Below are 22,035 nucleotides of genomic sequence, written 5' to 3'. Positions count from 1 at the left end.
CTTCAGCCTTGACAACACATTAGCTTGCACTTTAGAGACTCTGTTTTGCTCTCTTTCTCAGTTAAAGTGCCTTTGAGACACACTCGGAAAAGTGACCTTCCCGCAAACATGGGCATCATTTTGTCAGGATTTCTTATTGGAAATGAACTCACTGTGGAAGTTTTCTCCCTGTTTTCGTTCCGCACCACTTCCTCTTCCCCGTCTCCCCTTCTGTTTAATAAGATCTTGGCTGCCGTCGGATGCCAGGAACGGAGCGAGATGATCGGCGCTTGTCAAAATACAAATCTGGAGGCGTGTGTGAAGTCAACAAGATGAGAGACGGTATCTGAACTGGGGAGAAGGAGGCCCCCGGTGGTGGTGTTTACCTGCCGTGTCTGGGGTGTAACACACTAAAAAACACACGTAAACACACACCCCGAGATAGCTATCTACCAAACTGGAGCCCAAACACAAACCGATAGCTATCGCGCACAGTCGCATGTAATAAAGTACACACGGTAGACATGCATATCCATTTAGCACACGTTCGAGCACACAATGATGGTTATCTTCGCAGCGGCAGCACAAACAGAGGCCGATAGCGATCCCAGGTACCCACGATTGAGCACTTTTACAGGAGCCTTGGTGAGATACGGTAATGAATTACTGTTTGGACTCACTCTAATATTCTCTGCATAAAGTCTTATTGGGGATCGGCAAAGATAAAGTCACAGTCGGACAAAGGCGGAGACGCTGAAAGGTAAATGAGTTTGAGTGCACTGGAGAGGCTCACATTGTTACAGGCCTGCTCCAATCAATCACTCTCATCAGGGTCTCTGAGAGGGTTTATTAACAATTCAGGAAGCAGCCGGGCCCCATTCTGACCATTAGCTGATTCCTGCTATTTTGCATCAAGTCTCTCTCTATCTACATCTATTTTTCCTACCTCGCTCTTTTATGGTCTTCCACATGCTGCAATCTTTAGCCTCTATTCTTTCCGCCATTGGATAAGGGCTCTCCTAATTGGTAGTTGATGGAGCTCGTGCTTTCTTTACCGCCTGGTCATACTTATAGGGTGTTAAATAAAGACGCATGGGCAGTGAGATCAGCCTTTTGAAACACAATGACCTCTTAGCGTGTTTGTGAGGATGACTGGGCTTTCAAATAACTCCAATGTAAACCCATGAGACAGGCAAAGCATTGGACTTCGTACAAATACAGGGAAAGTGAATTACAGGTTGGAGAAAGGGGTGGTGGATAGGTCAAATAAACACCGGACATTCACCCACAGGACTGGCGTTCATGTTCCGAGTTATTTTAATTTGCTATATTAAATAACAAATAATGTAATATTATATAACATCACATGTTGCAACATAACTGAATCACATGGCGTTCCATACATAGCTTAGTTTAGACAGAGGGTGACAAGAGGCAGTATGAGAAAAATAGAGACCTTATTGTACATAAATCATCAATCAATGTTTATTTATATAGCCCAATATCACAAATGTTACATTTGTCTCAGTGGACTTCACAGTTTGTACAGAATATCAGTATGACAATACGACACCCTCTGTCCTTAGACCCTCACATCGTACAAGGAAAAACTTCCAGAGAAAACCCCACAGTTTAAAGGGAAAAATGGGAGAAACCTCAGGGAGAGCAACAGAGGAGGGATCCCTCTCCCAGGACGGACAGACGTGCAATAGATGCCGTGTGTAAATTGAAAAGATAATACATTTGCAACATAGGTAGTCCAAATGTTTTGAAATGCATGTGTGTATAATAAGAAGATGAATCCACGAGGATATCCATCCAGGACTTATGATCCAGGACCGCAGCCACGACTCAAGATCCAGGACTCGCAATCCATGACACAGGACCGCAGGATCATCCATGACTCCGGATCCCGGCGTATATAGACACCAAAAAGAAAGAAATTTGGGGAAGCTGGGTTAATCGGAACATGAGAGTACACAGGTATAGACAGAGAGAAGGAAGAAGTAAGATGTCCCCCGACAAACTAAGCCTATATCAGCAAAACTAGGGGCTGAATCTAATCAGCCCTAACTATAAGCTTTATCAAAAAGGAAAGTCTTAAGCGCACTCTTAAAAACGGATAGGGTGTCTGCCGTCCGAACACAAACTGGAAGCTGATTCCACAAAAGTGATAAATGAATAAATGAACCTAAAAATAAGCATAATACTGTATGTCCCCTTTAACTGCAAACACTGATCGTTTCTCCAGCCTAACAAGTAGTTGTGTTTTGTAGCTTAAAGTGGACCTATCATGCTATATTTGAAAAATATATTGTAGGGCCATACCTACAAAACATGTCTGTGAAGAAAGAAGAGGAGGCGGAGCTAATGCCTGATCAGAATTCTACCGGAGATAAAGTTAAATTCGGTTGTGATAAAACGCCATCCTGTTTAAACCACGTCAAGGATTATTTCTGAAACAGTATGGAGCTCAAATGCTTTTTCTCTTGCAGGTTTATCACAAGGTGAGTTCTTTTTTTATTTCCTACTTTTCAAACACATGTGCTCTACAGTACAGGTTAGCTCTGAGTGTTAGCGAGGCTTGCAAATGTAAACAAAAACGAGATTACATCCAAAACACATCAGGCATTGTTTCTGATAGCAATTTTCTGTGTGTCCACCGACGTCACCACGGATGGACACGTCACAGCGGATGGAAATCTGTATCCGCTCGTTGTACACCCGATTTTAAAAGATTTGGGTACGGAGGACAAGAGAGAGGGTCTTATTTCCTGACACTGCGTGAATTCCCCGACGCACCGGGGACACATATTTATGTATAAAAGACTTTAAAAAGTGCATTTTGCATGATAGGTCCCCTTTAAAATACTGTTTCACAATATTAACTCGGGTTAAACGACTTTATGTCACTAAGTAACGCACATACATTCTACGTCAAAAAGCAACACCAAAATCTTCAGTCTAATGACGTTGGGGGCTTCGATAAGATAAGTAGAAATTAGATCACATGGATTTTAGTCCTGTTCCTAAAATACATGGGTTTTTCTCTGCAATTAAACTGTAACGGAGGAACAATGTTGAGAAAATGACCACTCCTTTCTGCATCATCAAGATGCTCTCTCGAGTCAATCTCCCCTCTTTTCTGAATTGATTTACAAACAATCTTGTTGCAGGTAAGTCTCTCCTTTTAGCCTGGTGGTTTTAAAGCTATTTAGCAGGTGTTTGTGCACAGCCAATTCTCCCAAGGGCTACAATGATGACGCCAGGTGCGGTTGCTAGGCAATTTGTGACGCACCTGTCTGAAAAGCCTGTAAAAGTAAGCATCTAGGGGTTCAGGAGCCTCGCTGAGAATACACTCCATCAGGTAGGACGAGGCTGGCCTGTGTTTGTTTCCTCGTATCTTGTATCTGTTCACAACACCTGTGGAAAGCAGCTGGCTGGGTAGCAGGGTGCTTGCGAGGTACACACAGGCGTAGGGGGGGGGGGGTTTAAACCCGTTGAGGTTACAGGGATATTTCACACCATGACAACAGTCAGAGGCCCCGGTGCTGATGCAAGTGCCCACATGGGACACGGAGGGGGAGATGGGAAAGGTGTTGGCATGTGTAAGAAGCTGTGTATTTGTCAGTTTCTGTGTGTAAGGGTGTACTGGAGATGTCTGTTTAGGGAGACGAATGGATGGTGCTCTCACTCCTTGGGTGTTTCATTCAAGAGATAGAAGAACATATTGTCTATTGTTTGACATGTAAAGCTGCAGGACAAAAAGAGCATGGGGAAAACAATAAAATGCTGTATTTTAGGCCAATGGTAAATAAAATGGAGGGTCCAATTTGTTAATTTGTTAATAGTCGTTCTTCAAACTTCTACAAATAAGATGTTTTACGGGCCTACTTAATCACTCCACTCTACGGAATTTACATTTGACCAGTCTGGAAGAACTTTTTCCGATTATGAATATGGCAAAAAAGCCCTATCTCGCAATGTTAAAGAAAGTTAAACTCAGTGTGTGTTTCTGCTTTGCCATTCGGATCCACTCCAAATTTCACAAAAATCTTGCCAATATTATTTTTTGTAAACCTTCTGACAGACCAACATAACGGGCTTAAGACATATTTCCATGGCGAAGGTACCAACAACAAATCTCTGTGTAAATGATGCAAACAGATCTATTTATTATCCAAAGATTATCATCAGAAACCGTATCGTTGCAATGCCTGTATATACGTCCTTAACCTATGCTTTATAACCCAAATCACCCTGCCCGCTTCTCTGCATCAACACAATAAGCAAGATTACCCCCCCGCCTCCTCGACAACAAGCCTACATTATCTGATGCAATATTGCTTCCTCACCAACAACACCATTAGATTGCAGATTTAGCAATTGATTTCAGTGGAGCCAGCTTTCACCGACAGCATGAGCCCAAAGCCGGTCTCTCTGGCAGGTAAATCAAAGGCTTGTGGCTTGTTATCAGGTTTCATATGCAGCCTGAGGATCAGGGGTATGTAATGTAATAAAACAGGTGCTCAGCGGGAGAGCTCTGATGGTATTACTACTGGTGCACTGGGTCAGGCATGAGACTCACAGGCGCAGACGCATAACTTACTCGTATGTGTGCATATGGAAAAAAATAGACCAACATATTTGAATGCGCAATGCACATAAATGTTTCCCCACCACAGATATAAGGGGGAGGATTAACATTCAAAAAAGATTTCATTCATGAAGATTTCTGGAAACAATCATGGCTACTCTTATCACGCCATCCTGCTGAAGTATTGCTCAATCCCCACTCCCCCTGCCCGGCACGACAAATCCCCCTGGCCGGAAATCCAATCCCGCCTCTGTGTGAATGGGGAGGCGCCGTGACGGATGGCTTGTAAGCATCCCACCATGTTTCATCAAGCCTTCTCCTCTCTTTGTCAGGGCCGGAGACGGAAGACTTCCATGCAGCGCTACACTATAGGGACGCCGCTGTGTTCAATAATTCAGTGGCTGTTGCTCCAGCCCTGTGGAGAGCGCTCATCAGTGACCGATGAACATCCCTAGTGGGCCCTAGCTCCATCCCGGAACACATTTTTCCTGTCTTCAGTTGGCCACATGTTAAATTCAGCTGCTAATTACCATGGGTTTACCATTTGTTTTACCCCATATTGTCAAAGCCATTGTTCACACACAGGTGTTTCCACTTATTCCTACTGATTAGACCTCTTTACAGGTGGGTGATATTTACCTGTCTGGTTTCTTCATTATACTTTATTCCTTGGGTAGGTTTATTTAAAAAAAAAAAGAAGAGATAGAGAGTGTTTTGTTTTACAGAAGATGTTCAGCTTTGGTTAGTTTAGCCCTGAGCCTGTTTTTCAGGTCTCAGGCTCGAAAATGACATTCCCAGAACAAATGACCTTATCTTGCCTTCTAAAAGGGTTAAATTAATAATCTTTTTTCTCAAAGTAATGATAAACCTGTGAGATGGATGTAGACAAGTCAGAATCAATATAGATGTTTTTTATTTTAAAGAAAATTCAGATTGAACATAGCAAAAAACTGTAAATTATAGTGTCCGTCCAAAAAATATTTTTTACTTATAGTGAAAACTAACCTTGGAAGATGGGTTAGTAGACTAAAAGCTTTAGGAATCCAAAGTACAACATATAATAAGTACCCTGTATCAAGATTGATGCAAAACAAGTGGAGTGCACGCGTCTCAAACAAGCCTAGTTTGTTGCGGCGCAACTTGGTGGACGGTACCCTGGAAAGAAATCTCTGCGTGACAAAATCTCTGCGTGAGAAATACAAGGTGTGGCGTGTGAGCGTGTGAATGGAGTGAAATGCGTATGTGTCACGCCAAATGCGTGAGACTTGAGAGCTCTGATATCCAATTTTCTTCAGTGTTAAATAAAAAAGGGGGACAATTCTGGTTTAATGTAATTCGAACATTTGAACTTTTGGATACAAACAGAAGGAAGATAGCTCATATATGAGACTTCAAAGGTCTTTTATTTCGAAACTGTGCATCAGATTGTCCAGATTCCCTATGAGTGACTAGATGGTGTGTCCTGCTATCACCCTGAAGTGAAATAAGTCTTTGATACTGGATAGTTTTTGTTTTATTCTTATCTAAAAACAGAGGGACGATTTCCATTAAATAATAATCAAAATATAGATGAACAATAGATCTAATTTGAGATTTTAAACAGCATACATTTTAAATTGTGCTTCAGAAAGTAATGTTATTTTAGGAGTGTTGTGAGATGGTGTCAACATCAATTGAAATTAGTCACCCAGTGGAAATGTCAGATATGTCTTCATAACTGTATAATTACATTTTACATTCACTCAGTTATAATGTGGTAGTTATACATAGTTTGTTTTAAATTATTATTGATCACATTATATAGTACATATTTCTTAATTTAAGCTCCAGTATAAATGAATATGTTTGGTGTGTTTTTTAGGTATATTTGTTATTGACCGAGTAAACGCTTTTATTTTGAAGGCAGTTTTTACAGGCCTCTATCTATCTATTCGTGCACCACAATACAACGTGCGGGCTGGCTTGACTGTGTTTTCCGAAGTGGGGGCTGGCTTGACCACAGTCTGTTTTCCCAGTGTTTCCTGACATGAAACGTTTTATTTCACCTTGCTATGTGTTTTTAACGTATATTAAAAAACGGGGACATTTCCGGGGACAGTTTCAACTGGGGACAGGCCAATACAAACTGTCCCCGGAAAAAAGGGGACGTCTGGTCACCCTACCTCAGACACTGTTTCCTGCAAGATGTTGCGGGAGGGCCCCGGTACCGGGGTCTCTCGGGCTTAACAGGTCACAGCCAAACCTCAACCTAAGCAGAGGTCTAGCAGAAAACTAAATTATTCAGTAAAATTGAGAAAACTTAGATTTTACTCTTCCTTCCATTTCTTGTAACGGCAAGTCACAATTAAGGAATGTCAAAAAGATCATCACTCTTTATGAAAAAAAAGTAGACAGGAAACAGGATTTGCAGATATATCCGCGGCAACGTTTGACTGCATGAAGAAATGTGCCCAAAAGGATGAGAAATATGAAGTCTGTGGTGGTTAGATCCCATTGTGACATCATATATTTTAAGGCGGTTTTGAAGCCATACGTGGAAGTAATGGTTGTCTTATCATTCAGTCCTGTAAAATATGATTGAAAAGAACACAGAAGACAGAAAATATAAAGTTTGTGCAACTGTCTAACAATGAAGAGTCTCCCAGCCAGTGGCCATTGATCAGCATGCTAGTTCTTAGAGTTTTTATGTTGAAGAGTTGCCAAACTCAACAGCAGGCCAAAGTTTTCTCCGATCTCTTTATACTCTCGGAACCCCTGCTGCCGGATTCTCAGAGCTGCAAGATTTATTTTTTGTGGGAAAAGGCTCTGGAGATGGAAAGGCATCAAAGCCGACAGACAGATGGAAGGAGACAAATAAAGAGCCGACTGGGCAGACTGGCAGAGGCGGCAGGACAGAGGGGTTGACCAATTAATCGTCCCCGGTGAGGTTTGCGTCCTCTGGGCTTTGGGAGTATTTCAAAGAGAGCTGGAGGTTAATGTTCATCTGTGGAGAACACAACAGATCCTCCACTGGGTACACGCTGAAAATCAATGCTTTGCTAGCCTCACCTAAGTTTGATTCCTTTTTTTCAATGCATCTTGGCTGGCAAGGTGGTCAAAATCTTCTAGTAACACTCCCAGAAAAGTTACACCATGATCCCACAGCGACGATATTGAACACATATAACATTTTGGATTGGGAATACTGGCCGCCCTGAGTTATATATAGTTTATACGTCTATTGGGTTGTTTCCCCATGTCTCCAAAAGAGCCACAGTGGGAATAATGTGAATTCGTAATGATCACGTATTTCTTTCTTGCTGCACATACACTCGTTTTGTGGCCAAAGCTACAAGGAGTCCCAGAGATAGCCATAACTTCTTCTTGCTCTGCCACGTTTATGTGCCATCCCTTTAACAAGGCCAGTGGCCAGGGAAACAGCCAGCGAGGGAACCAGGCAGCAGTCCTGGGTGACATGTCAGCGTCATTAGCAGGTGGAGGAGGAAGGGAAGGGAGGTGGGAAGACATAAAGGAGCTGGGGGAGAAGGTGGGAAACAAGGGAGGAAGTGTCTGCAATGACCATCATTTTAAGGGGAGTAACAAACCAGTAGTGAAGACCAGCATCAATCAACCTAATGAACGTTGGTTGCTTCATTACTACCCGGATTCAAATCATGGGGAAATGCAATAAATGTCCACCAGAAGGAAGAAGTAAAAATAACAAAGGCTTTGGAAACCATTGGAAACATTGTTCTGCCATAGAAGATCATTTAGGCTTGGACCAAATTGCATAGAAAATTAACCTTTCTCAGTCTTCACACATATATAAATTACACTAACAACAATTGTTTAGCTCTAGAATTTAACTTAAAGGTGGGGTAGGTAAGTTTGAGAAACCGGCTTTTACACATTTTTTTATATTCCATGGAATGTTCTTAACATCCCGATAGCAATGAATATCTCTATAAAAAAAATGTCATCTGTGGAAGCCGTAGCGCTGTAAAAAGCACGACCAATCATTTTAACCGGCCCTGCTAAAATAACTGGATGGCCTACCTGCCTGTCAGCCTTCCATCTGTGCAGAAACTTATCTTGTGCCCTCATTGGTCATGTGCGCTGTGTGTTGGAGGAGGGGCTCTGTAAGGAAGTAGCAGATTTCTTCCGGCTGTGTATTTTCAAATTCTAGCGCACTCGAGCTGGTTTCTCCAAAATTACCTACCCCACCTTTATCAAGTGGAAAAGCAAGGATACATGTTTTGTACTGCTTTGAGAACTAGAGCAAAAATAATGTGGACTGCAACGCCAATCATAGTGTTACACTGGAGGGTCAAAATTAGCCTTTGTTTCATATTACAGGCTAGAAAAAGGGGTTGCGACCCATCTCAGCCGTTTAGAATGAAACAAGTGACTACAACTGCACATGCATTTTCCCAGCTTTGTTCTTCCTCAGCTGCCAATCTCCCTCTGTAGATCTATAGGACTCACATAAATCACATTTAAAATAAAATCACAAATACACACTCACACTTGGGATCTTTTCCCCCTAGTCCAGCCGTGTTTTCTCAGTAGAGAGCAGAGGAAACAGCATGATCTAAATAGCTCATTAACTTTTGATGACTGGGTCCTTTGGCTGTAGATCTTGAAAGCAAACGAGAGCCAGACTCCTTATGGCTATTGATTCGGCAGCACCCCCCTCTGCACGTCCCAAAGAGGGCTACTAGGGACTCCAAATTATTCATGCCAGGATCTATGCATTTGTTAATGACTGATTGGGACAGTGTTTGTCCTGTTCCTGTTTTAAAAGCACATACTGCATTTGCTACAACACCGCCAGCAGCTGTAGAAAATCGCTTGTATGATCAGACTGACTCTAAAATAACCAATCAGAGCAAACTACAACTATTGCTGAAGAATAAGGTAAAAGCTTTCAACCCGTTTAGGCGTCTAGTGGACAACTCAAATAAAGGAAATTGTGCATTCAATTTTTTGGGTCCCAACCCCTCCATTGAGCACCAGTAAACGGCCATTGCAGCTGTACCTCCTGCATTGTTCCCTGGATTTACATTTGACTTTTAGCAGTTCCAGATCTTGGACCTTTAGTCCAAACTGGCTGGCACGCAAAGCCCCACCAGTGACAAAAAGCCCAATGTTGAGGTTATTTGCATGGGAGAGGGAGGGGGCTAATGCTTTTGTTGGAATACCAAGCGGAAGTGGTGTATGTAAATGTGGATTAAGCGGATAAGGCCCCTGTCAGCTTCAAGTATTGTATTGTAGCTACTGAGCAGTATTGTTTTCATTGTGTGTGTGTGTGTGTGTGTGTGTGTGTGTGTGTGTGTGTGTGTGTGTGTGTGTGTGTGTGTGTGTGTGTGTGTGTGTGTGTGTGTGTGTGTGTGTGTGTGTGTGTGTGTGTGTGTGTGTTTGCATGTGTGTCCGCCATGGGCTTTAGGCTAAAGAAATGCATATAGATGAGCTCTTTACCTGCAACTACCACTTCAATTAAAGGCTGCACTTAACCGTGTGTTTTCATACTGTAGTGTGTGCGTGTGTACCCCATCAACATATGTCTGTCAGCCTGAGGGTGAGACACTTTTTAAATCGCACCTTGAACTGCCTGATGACTGCAAGCCGTCGGGCTCCGTGCAGGAAGATGATAGTGCCGCTCTGTGACTCAACCTATATCTGGCGTCACGTTTGCAGCGTGGCGTTCCATGCGGTGCCAGGGGAGAAAGACCGAGGGACCGAGGCGAGCGCTGATAAGGCAGCAGTGCTAGCCGTGGAGAGGGTCAGTGCGGCGGGGAGATAGGGCAGCTACATGGCAAAAGGAAGCCAAGCGTGACCACTTTCTTACGCCTTCACTCATCCCCCTTTCCTTTCCCTTTCTCCGCCCCTCCGGTCATCCTCAATACGGTCTTGTTATCTCACACAACACTGATGGTTGCTGAGCCAGACCTGTGTGTGTACTTTTGCTTGCATTCGTGCTCCTATTTGTGTATGAATGTTCAATTCCCCCTTAACATCATTGCAGCCACTATTGAGGCCCGCAACAGTGAGCCGTCTTTTCAGCATGAACAAAAAGTAAGGATGAGACGAGGTAAAGCCCCCGCATCGATTTTATACCCACTCCTCGGCTGCAGCTGTCCTTGAATATAAATGAAATGTTTCAGCCCACTCCTCTCTGCAAGGCTCCCAGAATTCTTTATGGCTATCATAGTGTGGATCTCCTTCATTTTCTTAGCTTACCCCAAACCTGCTCCCCTCACATCCCCACAGCAACTGGAGGATAGACCTCGACATCTGTCTCATCACTGAAACTCATTTGACGCCCAAGAGGGAGGCAAACTAAGAGAGAATTTGATCTCCGCGAGTCTCTGGGAGCGAGTTCTCTAATCTTTCCCCACTACCAATCCGGTGGGGCAGGGACACTTACTGTACAACTCACTCATCTCCAGTGGCGGCTTTGATTCTCTCGCTCCTCTCTGCTGATTTCGCATAATCACGCGGTAATGAGGTTGGCTGCGGTGCGCTAGCGTGGCCCCTTTGCGCGGATAGCTGGTACGCGCATGTTAAGGGAGGAGGAGGAGGAGTTGGAAGGAGGAAAAAGGTCCGGAGCCCCCTACTTGGCGAGTGCATTTGTTAGAAACACAATTACACAAGCGCACAGAAGCATACCGGGGCCCACAATGATTTTCCATTCTCCAGCCGGTGGAGCGGCTAATTTCTTTAGCAGCTAAGTACTTATAGATTGCTCTGTAACAGAAGCTTGCGACAATGGACTCAAGCCCAACGGACGAGGGCCATGTATCGCATGATTGTTTCCACCTCATAACTGCCATATAGTGAAGCTTGTTCTCATACAGGGACCATATTACAGTGTTACACTCAGTAGGTAAACATTAGGGCTGGTGGTCTGACTTAATGGAGTTTTTTTCACAGTGGTTGGATGAGAAGACAAGCACACCTGTCTAATACAGCCTCAGGGCTATTATGCTAATTACATTTGGCTTTTACACCAACCAGAAAGCTGGTTTCAGGTCAAAATCCAGTGAGGAATGATAATGTACATCTCAAATATACACTGTGATGTATATGGACTTTTACATTTTGCTACTTCACTCCACTACAATATTATAGAGATCTGTTTCAGGTTTAAATACACACTAGTAGAAAAAGTAGCTCAATTAAGACCAGCAACAGTAAAATACTTTTTTTTTTAAATAATGCAACAATGCAATATTAATGGTATTATAATACGAAGTGTATAGGCCATTTCGCCTTATAAAGTACATTCTTTTAATACATATATATATCATTTTTCCTCTATACATAAATATGTGATTAGTACACCTCAAGTGAACGGACACTACTTTGGTCTGTAATTAATACAAGTATTTGCAAAAGGGAAAAAAAATGTCCTGTCACAATACTTTCCTACTTCCCATCACAAATATATAACCTTTTAACTAACCATATCAACTGCTTAGCAAATTTCCTAAAACAGGTGAGCAGAGTAGTTTTTAGCAACCCGTAGTATTTTTAGCTGTGGATTAATACGCACTTTGTGCTCCAGTGAGTATTTACGGCAGCCTTAATTTGGGCTTTATTCTAAAAAAGCTAGGTATGCATTTTAGGAAAACACACTTAATGACTGATTGAAGTCATGTTGATATCCCTTACACTGTTACTGTATCACAGCGAGTCTCAAGGTATAGCTTATAAATAAGTATTAGCTTTACGTCAGCATTTTTTGCCAGTGTCCTATTTTCCAGACGGTGTCTCTCTTATTTCATCAACTTTACCTCAGAAGCACCCACATTAGTGAGAGGGGCCATGTGGTGTTTTTTTTGCGCGCATATAGCATAACATCACAAGTGCCAGGTGTCACACTGAGAGTGGACATGAGGTGACGGAGCGCTGCGAGCTACTGTCAAACTCCGCGGGGGGTGTCGTTTACCCATCATACAGTGTTGTGGAAAGCGAGGCTTCACCAGTCGTGTCATTAACCCTTTACGTGTGGCTGCGTCTCAGCGAGCGCACATCGACCTGCATATCTTTTCCTCTGTAAAAGTCCAATTTATGGCAATGGTTGGAAGCATTTCAGTGATTTGTGTTAGTGTGAACACAAGAATGACACTAGTGAGTTTTTTCAACACATTTCTGGGTCAACTTTGGTTTTGCCTGAGCATAAGTCATTTAAAGTCAGATTGATTTGCCATACATTGTATTTTTTTAAGATTCAGATATTAATACACGCTATTATCTCTTTCACCATACACCAAATGTTTTTAAGCATCTTAGCATTCTCATAAATAAGCTTTATCTGACAGTTTCAATAGAAAACACTGAATATCCATCTGTTTATGTGCCATTGCCTGGCTTAGACATATTGTAATGATAGCTGAATGAAATATGGTATACGCAATAAAAAATAAAAGCTTGACTAACTTCACTGCTCTTGGAAGATTTATACAAGCCTACCGTCCAACTACACACACACACACACACACACACACACACACACACACACACACACACACACACACACACACACACACACACACACACACACACACACACACACACACACACACACACACACACACACACACACACACACACACACACACACACACACACACACACACACACACACACACACACACACACACACACACCCCACTGACCTGCTTTCTGAACACAGCAGATGTACATGATGTTCCTTCTCCCTCTTTCTTTCCACACACACACACACACACACACACACACACACACACACACACACACACACACACACACACACACACACACACACACACACACACACACACACACACACACACACACACACACACACACACACACACACACACACACACACACACAGAGATGAGGGGGTGGAGAGCAGAGAGGTCTTGTAGGTGCTCATCACACACACTTGACAGAAGCAGTGCTCTTGGCAAGGAGGAGCTATATGATATATGAAGATGGCCACTTTGAGCCCACCATCACACACACACACACACACACACACACACACACACACACACACACACACACACACACACACACACACACACACACACACACACACACACACACACACACACACACACACACACACACACACACACACACACACACACACACACACACACACACACACAGTGCTCATCAGCCCCCTGCCCTCCAACCAGCTCTTGAGACACTGATGGTGACATATATGGAACACATGCAGACTGAAGCCTCTTAAATATTCATGTCTCGTCTGTTTACATCGCCGCCATGTGCATCACAGACAGCGCGTGCATGTGTGTGTGTGTGTGTGTGTGTGTGTGTGTGTGTGTGTGTGTGTGTGTGTGTGTGTGTGTGTTCGTGTGTGTGTGTGTGTGTGTGTGTGTGTGTGTGTGTGTGTGTGTGTGTGTGTGTGTGTGTGTGTGTGTGTGTGTGTGTGTGTGTGTGTGTGTGTGTGTGTGTGTGTGTGTGTGTGTGTGTGTGTGTGTGTGTGTGTGTATGTGCGGCTATACATTTGCAGACAGATGTCAGTCTGGGCTTCGTGGGTGTACGTGCGGTGGCTGCATATCGGGAGATGACTGTGTGCTTACTGTGCAGCAGAGAATATCTACCTTCCTTCATTTTTACCTGTCTATTTTTCAGATCTTCAAATCTGCATTTGGAAAATCTGAATTGTATTCCCTCATGAGCCATTATAAATACAGACTTATGGAAAATCCTCACAGGAATCCTTGTCATCCTAAGATGGATCTCAACAATTTGACTAAGACTTAAATTGTGAAGTAGTCAAAGGGTGCTTTTGCATCATTTGTATTCTCCAAAGTCAAGGATAATTTACTTACATACTTATTTCTATCAAAACTCTTACTTTAAACCAGCATGGTCTATGACTAACCCTAACCCCTAACCCTAAGAAAAATGTTTCTAGAAGGTAATATCATTGTTACGACAAAAGACAGATTTCTGTTTTGGTAAAACCTGGAAATATAAGAAGGGGGTCACAGTAGACGAACAAAATACAATTATGAACCTGAAATTAGCATAATTAGGCGGCACATTCTCGGGAAACAAAACAAATGTCATACAATGAAGAAATGCCAGTTATTCTGTCCTTCGAGTGCCCTTGACTGAAGTGTATGGTCGTACTTATATTCCCTCAGTTTGCAGCCCTCTTAAGGAAAACTCAGGGTGTTTGTGTGGCTCACACCCTGACACAGTGACCCATCTCTGCTTTTAGAGCATCCTACAGGCCTGTAGTAATTGAACACTCTGTTATGTCTGTGACTTTGGATGTGAATACTTCTTAAAATGACCTTAGGGTCCATCCGGGTCTTTACGAGACGCCGCTTAAACGAAAGCACTCGCTTCAAGGTCTATCTGAATGCTGTAATGTATACTCGAGTGTCGGGGCCTATTTGCCGTTATAACACTTGAATCTAATCAGCGGATAGGCCACTTTTAGAGTGTTTGGAGAAACCACTTGTGCCCACAGGCAATCAACACCTCATCAGAGGCCCCCCTCTCATGTGGAGAGAAGGGGGCACGAGGCCCAGCGGTGAAGAGCACAATTTCACCTCCTCGTCTTCCGTCCCCTTTCTTCTTCTTTTGTTGTGTTGATCTGCTCTTTATCGTGTGTTTCAATTCTTGTCAGACTGAGTTTTGTGAGATGGTTGCAAATGAAACTGCATGAAACAGGCGCACACGGTCACAGGCTTTGGTTTGCTTTCGCTGACTTTTATCATATTTTCCTGTTGTCATGAAGGCAAGAGGAGTTGTCTGCAGCCAACAGTGCCTATCAGAAGCGAAACAAAAGATGACACGTACTGTCATCAACTGAGAAACTGGGTGTTCTACTTGTTCTGCCTGAAATATTAGCTGCATAGCACACAATAGCAGCTGCATCCCAAAAGGACAGATCCCAAATCTCGACCGGTTACCGCTGTTTTAAAGATTGCAGGGGGAGTTTGTGCTTGCTGTGGTTCTGCCTAGTAAGACAGCATTAATGTTCAATATTTAATTTGGTGACTAAGGGGCAAAGGAATCAGTCTTAATCTATGTTTTCACTTATGTCTCCCATTGGAATTAATAGACTGAAACTCATTTAAAGTGGCATAGACTTAGTGAAAAGAGCACAAGGAAATGGACTCTCAGTGCGCCGTTTCCTTTCCGAGCTTTCTCTGACTATATGCTTTGGGGAATCTTATCAGATCACTTTATAGCCTCCATAGCAAAAGGTAAGTAGAAATCTCTTATCAGCATCTGTTTGGAGAAATATTTTCCATGCAACAGCTATAGAAAGTTGATGCAGAAGAGTTAGCGTGAGCTCCACTGCGAGAAATACTGTACTTGGGCCCAGACTTAGATTCGCTCCACGTCTGCGATGCGGGAATTATCTCCCATTGTCACCGAGTTGCGGTTGCATATCTCCGCCGCGGCACATTGATCTGCTTCCGAGACATAACAGAGGGAACGTATGATCTCTATGAATACTCTTCCACCTGTTTCCCCCCCACGATTCCCGTCAAGAGAGACAGACAGCGGGGGAGAGAGGTAAGAGCGGGAAGAAAGGAGACGTAATACACACAGACACAGACACACTAATGACGTTGTCAGACAGCTTTTTCAAGCCTTTGAACACACTCCCAGTTGTGTTTGCGGGTGCGCTTCCCCATGCACACATGTGGACTAACACATCATTGTATTAGACAGGCACTCCATCACTGTCAAGTGGCAAATTTGGAGGGAGAGGCGGCTTCCTGCAGTTGCAAAAAATCTCAAAAAGCCCTTTTGTGTGTGTCAGTCCAGGAGTCTTTCATTTTGACGGCAGAGAGAAGCAACAACATCAGACTCAACAGCGTTCTTTCTCATCTTGCCTGGGATAAAGGAAGACAAACAAACCTGCTATGTCCCCCCCTCCTCTGTTTCTCTGTCACATGGTCACATTTTTTACTGGAGAGATGCACCTGCTATTTGGATCAAGTGGGATTATCCTGCTGGTTTTACCGTCTAAAGTGGCGTTTAGTGGCCATTAAACAATACCATCCACTGTCATTTCACTTTTCAGGGATGATTTTAGCATTAGAAATATCAAAACACTGCATGTTTCTGTTAGTAAGCACCACACATACGGAGCAGAACTTTGCCCCTACATACTCAGTAATGTTATTCATGGCCTCCCTGACTGACACATTAATCAAAAGCACAATATACCGATTATCCGACATGATCAAGTGTACGGTGCTTTGTGTCAAATACCCCGACCGCTTGATGTAGATTGCATGGTTTAATAGTTGCACTCAGGACAGGGACAAGTAAACACAATCAGTTACGGGGATGGCGTGCTGCTCACACACTGACAGGTGTGTATCTGAGACAAAATGCTGCTACCACGTCTACAACTACAATCCATGCTGCATGTTTCTGGCACTGCTGGTACAATTAAATGAATTAATGCTTTAAGGACAATATTATCAAATCAAAAAAATAGTAAGAAACTACCAGCCCTTGCTCACTGTGGAAGTGTGTTTGGATTTGTCCTCCATGTGTTTATGTTTTTAGCTCCTACATGAGACTTTGCATTTGTATCAGTTGTTCTAAATGCAAGACATGTCCTCAAAAAAACATTTCAATCTTTACAGAAATACAATAACAAAAGTATATTGCAATTATGTTATGACACAGCAGTATGCAATTAAATATAGATTGCTGAAAGAATGCTGTTTTACCACTTGTCATATGAATGCAGCTTTAGAGTATTAGCACTGTCACTGATACAATTATAGTGTAGTATTGCCGTTAATACTGGCTTCCTGATAGCAAATACAAACTAATATTAAGGTGTTATTCTTTACATTTGTTTATTTATTGTAATACTGACAGTTCAATTCTGCTTGTCAAAGTCTTATTGAGTATGTTTTGCTTTGTGGCATTGCTACTTTTACATAAAAGATATGACTACTCCTTCCTCCACTGACTAATATTACACCTGCTCATTTAAGCACCACCAGCGCCGCTGCTACCTCTCATAGCGGTAACTGTGGGGTGCACCGTGAATGAAGCAGACAGGAGGTAATGCATTATGTAAAAATATGCTTTAGGAATGATTCAGAAGATGATGCATTGGTTATTAAATTCAGTAACGCAGCAGAGCCGTTAGCTAACCAAACAGACAACAAAGACAACAAAATGCCAAGACTGCGATACAAATCTGTCGTGTTGTGTCTTTGTGGATGAATTGTTTGCCGCCCCCCCCCCCCCTTCCTCGTCATGCTCCCCCCGAACCCCCCTTATCCTCTTCATCCAAGTTGAGAGACAATTCCTCTGTTCCTTAATGATGTCTGTGTGGGAGGGGCTTTTTTTTTTTTACAGCATCAAAGACAAAACACTCAAAGGCGAGTATAAGAAATGACTTAATCATTGCAGCAGCATGCAATCTCTCTGTCTCTCAACCTTTCTCTCTCCGACACACACACACACACACACACACACACACACACACACACACACACACACACACACACACACACACACACACACACACACACACACACGCACACACACACGCACACACACACACACACACACACACACTTCTCTCTTTCTGTGTAACTTTGCTAGAGGCGGCGGCTTGGCACCTTCTCTCTTTCTTTAGAACATTCTCGCACTAATCAGTGGATCCCATGTCCTCGCCCAACACACGAGGGGAGCATGTGGGGGGGCATGAATAAGGCTCACAGCCACAGAGTCAGACATGTTCTCTCTTTCTCACCCTGAAATAAAAAAAAATAAAAAAAGACAAACCCCTCCCCTTTGAGCCCTGGGTGATTTTTTTTCTTCTGGAGACAGCACCCTTCTTTTTGATGTTTGACAACTGAGAGAGAGGAGAGAGGGGAGAGGGGAGGGTTTAGGGGAGGTGGGGTGATGGCACCTCTCATCCAGCGGATGCTATCCTAAAGGGAAAAGAGGGATGTGTGTGTGTGTGTGTGTGTGTGTGTGTGTGTGTGTGTGTGTGTGTGTGTGTGTGTGTGTGTGTGTGTGTGTGTGTGTGTGTGTGTGTGTGTGTGTGTGTGTGTGTGTGTGTGTGTGTGTGTGTGTGTGTGTGTGTGTGTGTGTGTGTGTGTGTGTGTGTGTGTGCATATTTTGGGTTGCTACTGTGCAGGCCAATGTAAGAATGACACAGATACACTTTTAGTCCAAACTACAAACCACACATTTTTTACATGTTCAGGTAAGAATGTATCGACTTTCTCTATTTTATTTAAGGGTAATTTCATCAGAATTGCATAAACTAACTGCTACGGATGTATTTTCATGCAGGGATCTTTTGAGCACCATAGCAATAAAATGAGAGTGAGCAATTGTATGCCAAGTGGCAACATCCGGTAATAAAAAATGCCATAATTGCCAAAGCGGGTTTATCCCCATAAAATACCCAACTTTACAGCAGAAATAAACCTGTTTTACGTTCACAGCCTGCTACGAAATACGTTTTTGCTTGCTAATTTATCCCTTTTTATATAACTCAGGTGGGCTGAGTGACAGGTGGGCTACATTGCAAGATGCTTAGTGTTAGCTCTCTGCTCTACTGCGTTGCCCTAGCTCCAACAACACTCCACCTCTTTGCCTCTTTTTGAATGAAGTTAGTGTTAGATGGCACTGCCAAGATGTCCACAGCTGGAGCCGCCCGCATAGGATTTGCAAAAGCTCATAAGAATGCTATAGGTGAGGTCACAGGAGCTACTTCTATATTACACGGCTTGGTCTAATACTTGATTCTTATTGGTCAATTTTGGACATTTCAGACGTTAGTGATACTCGCAAATACACCGCTGCTAAGGATAACATGACCACCTACTTATATTGTATATTGGTACAAAAAATGTATTCTTCTCCCAAAATTGCCATAACAAAACACAAAGGCCAACATAAGAATGACGGAGAAAAGCCTGAATATATCAAAAACATCAATTGATCTACAAACAAGTAGTGCCAAAAATAACCAGAATTGACACCTGCAGGATGCTCACAGCACATGTTATGAAACCAGGCTAATGCATGTGTTTGAATGTGCATGCATACCCATGTGTGTGATGCTCTGAGATGAGATGTGCGGTAATGAACCACATATACACATTCCACCACACTCTCCACACAGCAGGGGTAAAGATGCGCGGGCCGTGTCCCTTCAGTAGCATAAAGCGGGACAGAATTGAAGTCACATGTGCCCTTGTCCCCTTGTGGAGGCTCCTGTCATTGTGCAGCAATAGGCCTATGATCCCCCCCGCGTTCTCGCTCACTAACATAAAGCCCCCTCAGGCTCCTCGCTTCGCCCACCTAAGGTTTCAAGGTTGCCGCTCCGCTGTCACATTGTGACAATTCGCTTTTCTCCCTTCCTTCCCTGCGCTGTGAATAGACTAATCACATCCCCCTCACTGACTTCACTGTGCGCTTATCATTATGCCCAGATCAGGCTTTGGTAATGGAGTATTAAAGTCAGTTTATATATACAGCACCTCCTACTACTGTTTATTTCCTTGACAGCATAGAGTATCCCCCCTTCTGAGCTGTAAGCATGTAGCATTCGTCTTCTCTTATTATTATTATTATTCAATATCTCTGCTTACATGTCATTCTAAAAGCATATCCGTGTGTGCATGATTCGGTCAGGATGTATTCCTATTCATATCATTTACATACATTTACATAACTGTACATTTAATTAAGATTTTCCCTCAGTTTAAAAAATAAATAAAATTAATAGCTGTGTTTCTCCATTTTTAATCATCCAATCTCCAAAAACATTTGCAACACCGCATGACGCAAATGTCTTCCATGAATGTATAACTCGTGCAAACAAATGGTATACGCAAATGTAACGCTAATTGTGTTTTTGTGTGGACTTTGTATGTAAACTGCACGAAAACACGCTTTGAGTTTGGCTTTTGCTGTTTCATGAAGAGATGCGTCTTAAAAGTATTGTTTTTTAGTCATTGTCGGAATCAAAGACAAGAGCCTTTTTTCAAACCACTCATTTCACACCAACATCCAACACTTAAAAAGCAGGGAATGCTTTATAGAGAAATAAAATTGCGCACATCAAAGAATGAGGTTGTGACATTTAATCACAAAATAACTCCCGCATGCCTCAAAGATCGCACAGTCATGATTTATTGCTGTATGAGTGTCTCAGAGCAGATCTGTCTTTTAAGACCCTCTTAAAATATCTGTGTATTGCTCCTCACTTAATAAACCCGGTGGAAATTGCCAGTGTCATTGCATTGAACGAATTCAAACACAGCTTTTAGGAGTTCCACAAGGTCGGCAGTGGAGTTAGGACTTGTAGTCTTTACACACACACGCGCACGCACGCACGCACACACACACACGCACGCACGCAAGCACGCACACACACACACACACACACACACACACACACACACACACACACACACACACTCTCATGTTCATAAATCCAAGCATGTCGGCCTTGGTGTTGTAAACCCAGCAGTCTCTCTTTTCTGTCTCTTTATCATTTCTTACAGAGTCGTCACACACCTCAACACATTCGTCCTCCATCTCTCTTTTTGCCCACTCCCTTACCTTCAGCTTCATTCAGCCTCGCTCAGACCTTGGAGAAGTCGTAATTGGAAGCATTCAGAAACGTCTAAAAAAAAAGCACAAGGTGCACTCAAGTCGTCTTTTCATGGATTGTCCTGCATGACTCTGAGAGGGGTGCAAGATAACCAAGCACTTCCTCAGACTTCAAATATTGGAGGTCACATTTTGCGTGGTATGAAAACTTTTCTTTGAGAATGTTTCAAAAGTCAAGAGGTGTTGCCAATTCTCAAGCGCGTGGAGGACAGTTGCTGAAAAACGAGGGCCTGATGTCATGCAATAGACCAACTCTAGACTGGTTTGCAGGCCAACCCTAACCCTAACCCTAACCCTAAAGTAAAAAAACATCATGTCCTGCCTCCTTCACACTTTATCCAGCAGCTCAACTCAACCAAACACAGTATTTCAAGGAATTAAACGCCTAAACAGTGTTACTTGTGGGCTACAAGGGAAACTACGGACTATGTAGACCTCATTTTCCGGATGTTGTCCCAAGAAAAAGGCTTTAGACTTACCTCTTTTGTCAAGCTGGGCACGTTTATCCTTTGATGGACTTGGGCTTCTGGGAGATGGAGTCGAGTGAAGGCCATTGAAATCAGAAATATGGAATTAACAACAATGTATCCCATTGGAGTCCAACTAATGTTGATTAAGGTTAGATTTGCATTGTAACAAATGTCAACCGGAATTTGTATGAGGTTTTGCAACATTTCCACCCCCTCTAGAGTCACCTATCCTCCCTTTCTTCTTCACATATCTCACCCCATCCCTCTTGTCCACACTCGTTCAGCTTTATTTTTTACGAGGACATATACAGGCAGGATGACATACTGCCAGTAATTGCCCATCGTCCCATA

The sequence above is a fragment of the Notothenia rossii genome (assembly GCF_949606895.1).
Source record: "Notothenia rossii genome assembly, chromosome: 3".
Taxonomy (NCBI): Eukaryota; Metazoa; Chordata; class Actinopteri; order Perciformes; family Nototheniidae; genus Notothenia; species Notothenia rossii.
This window is presented reverse-complemented; position numbering follows the sequence as displayed.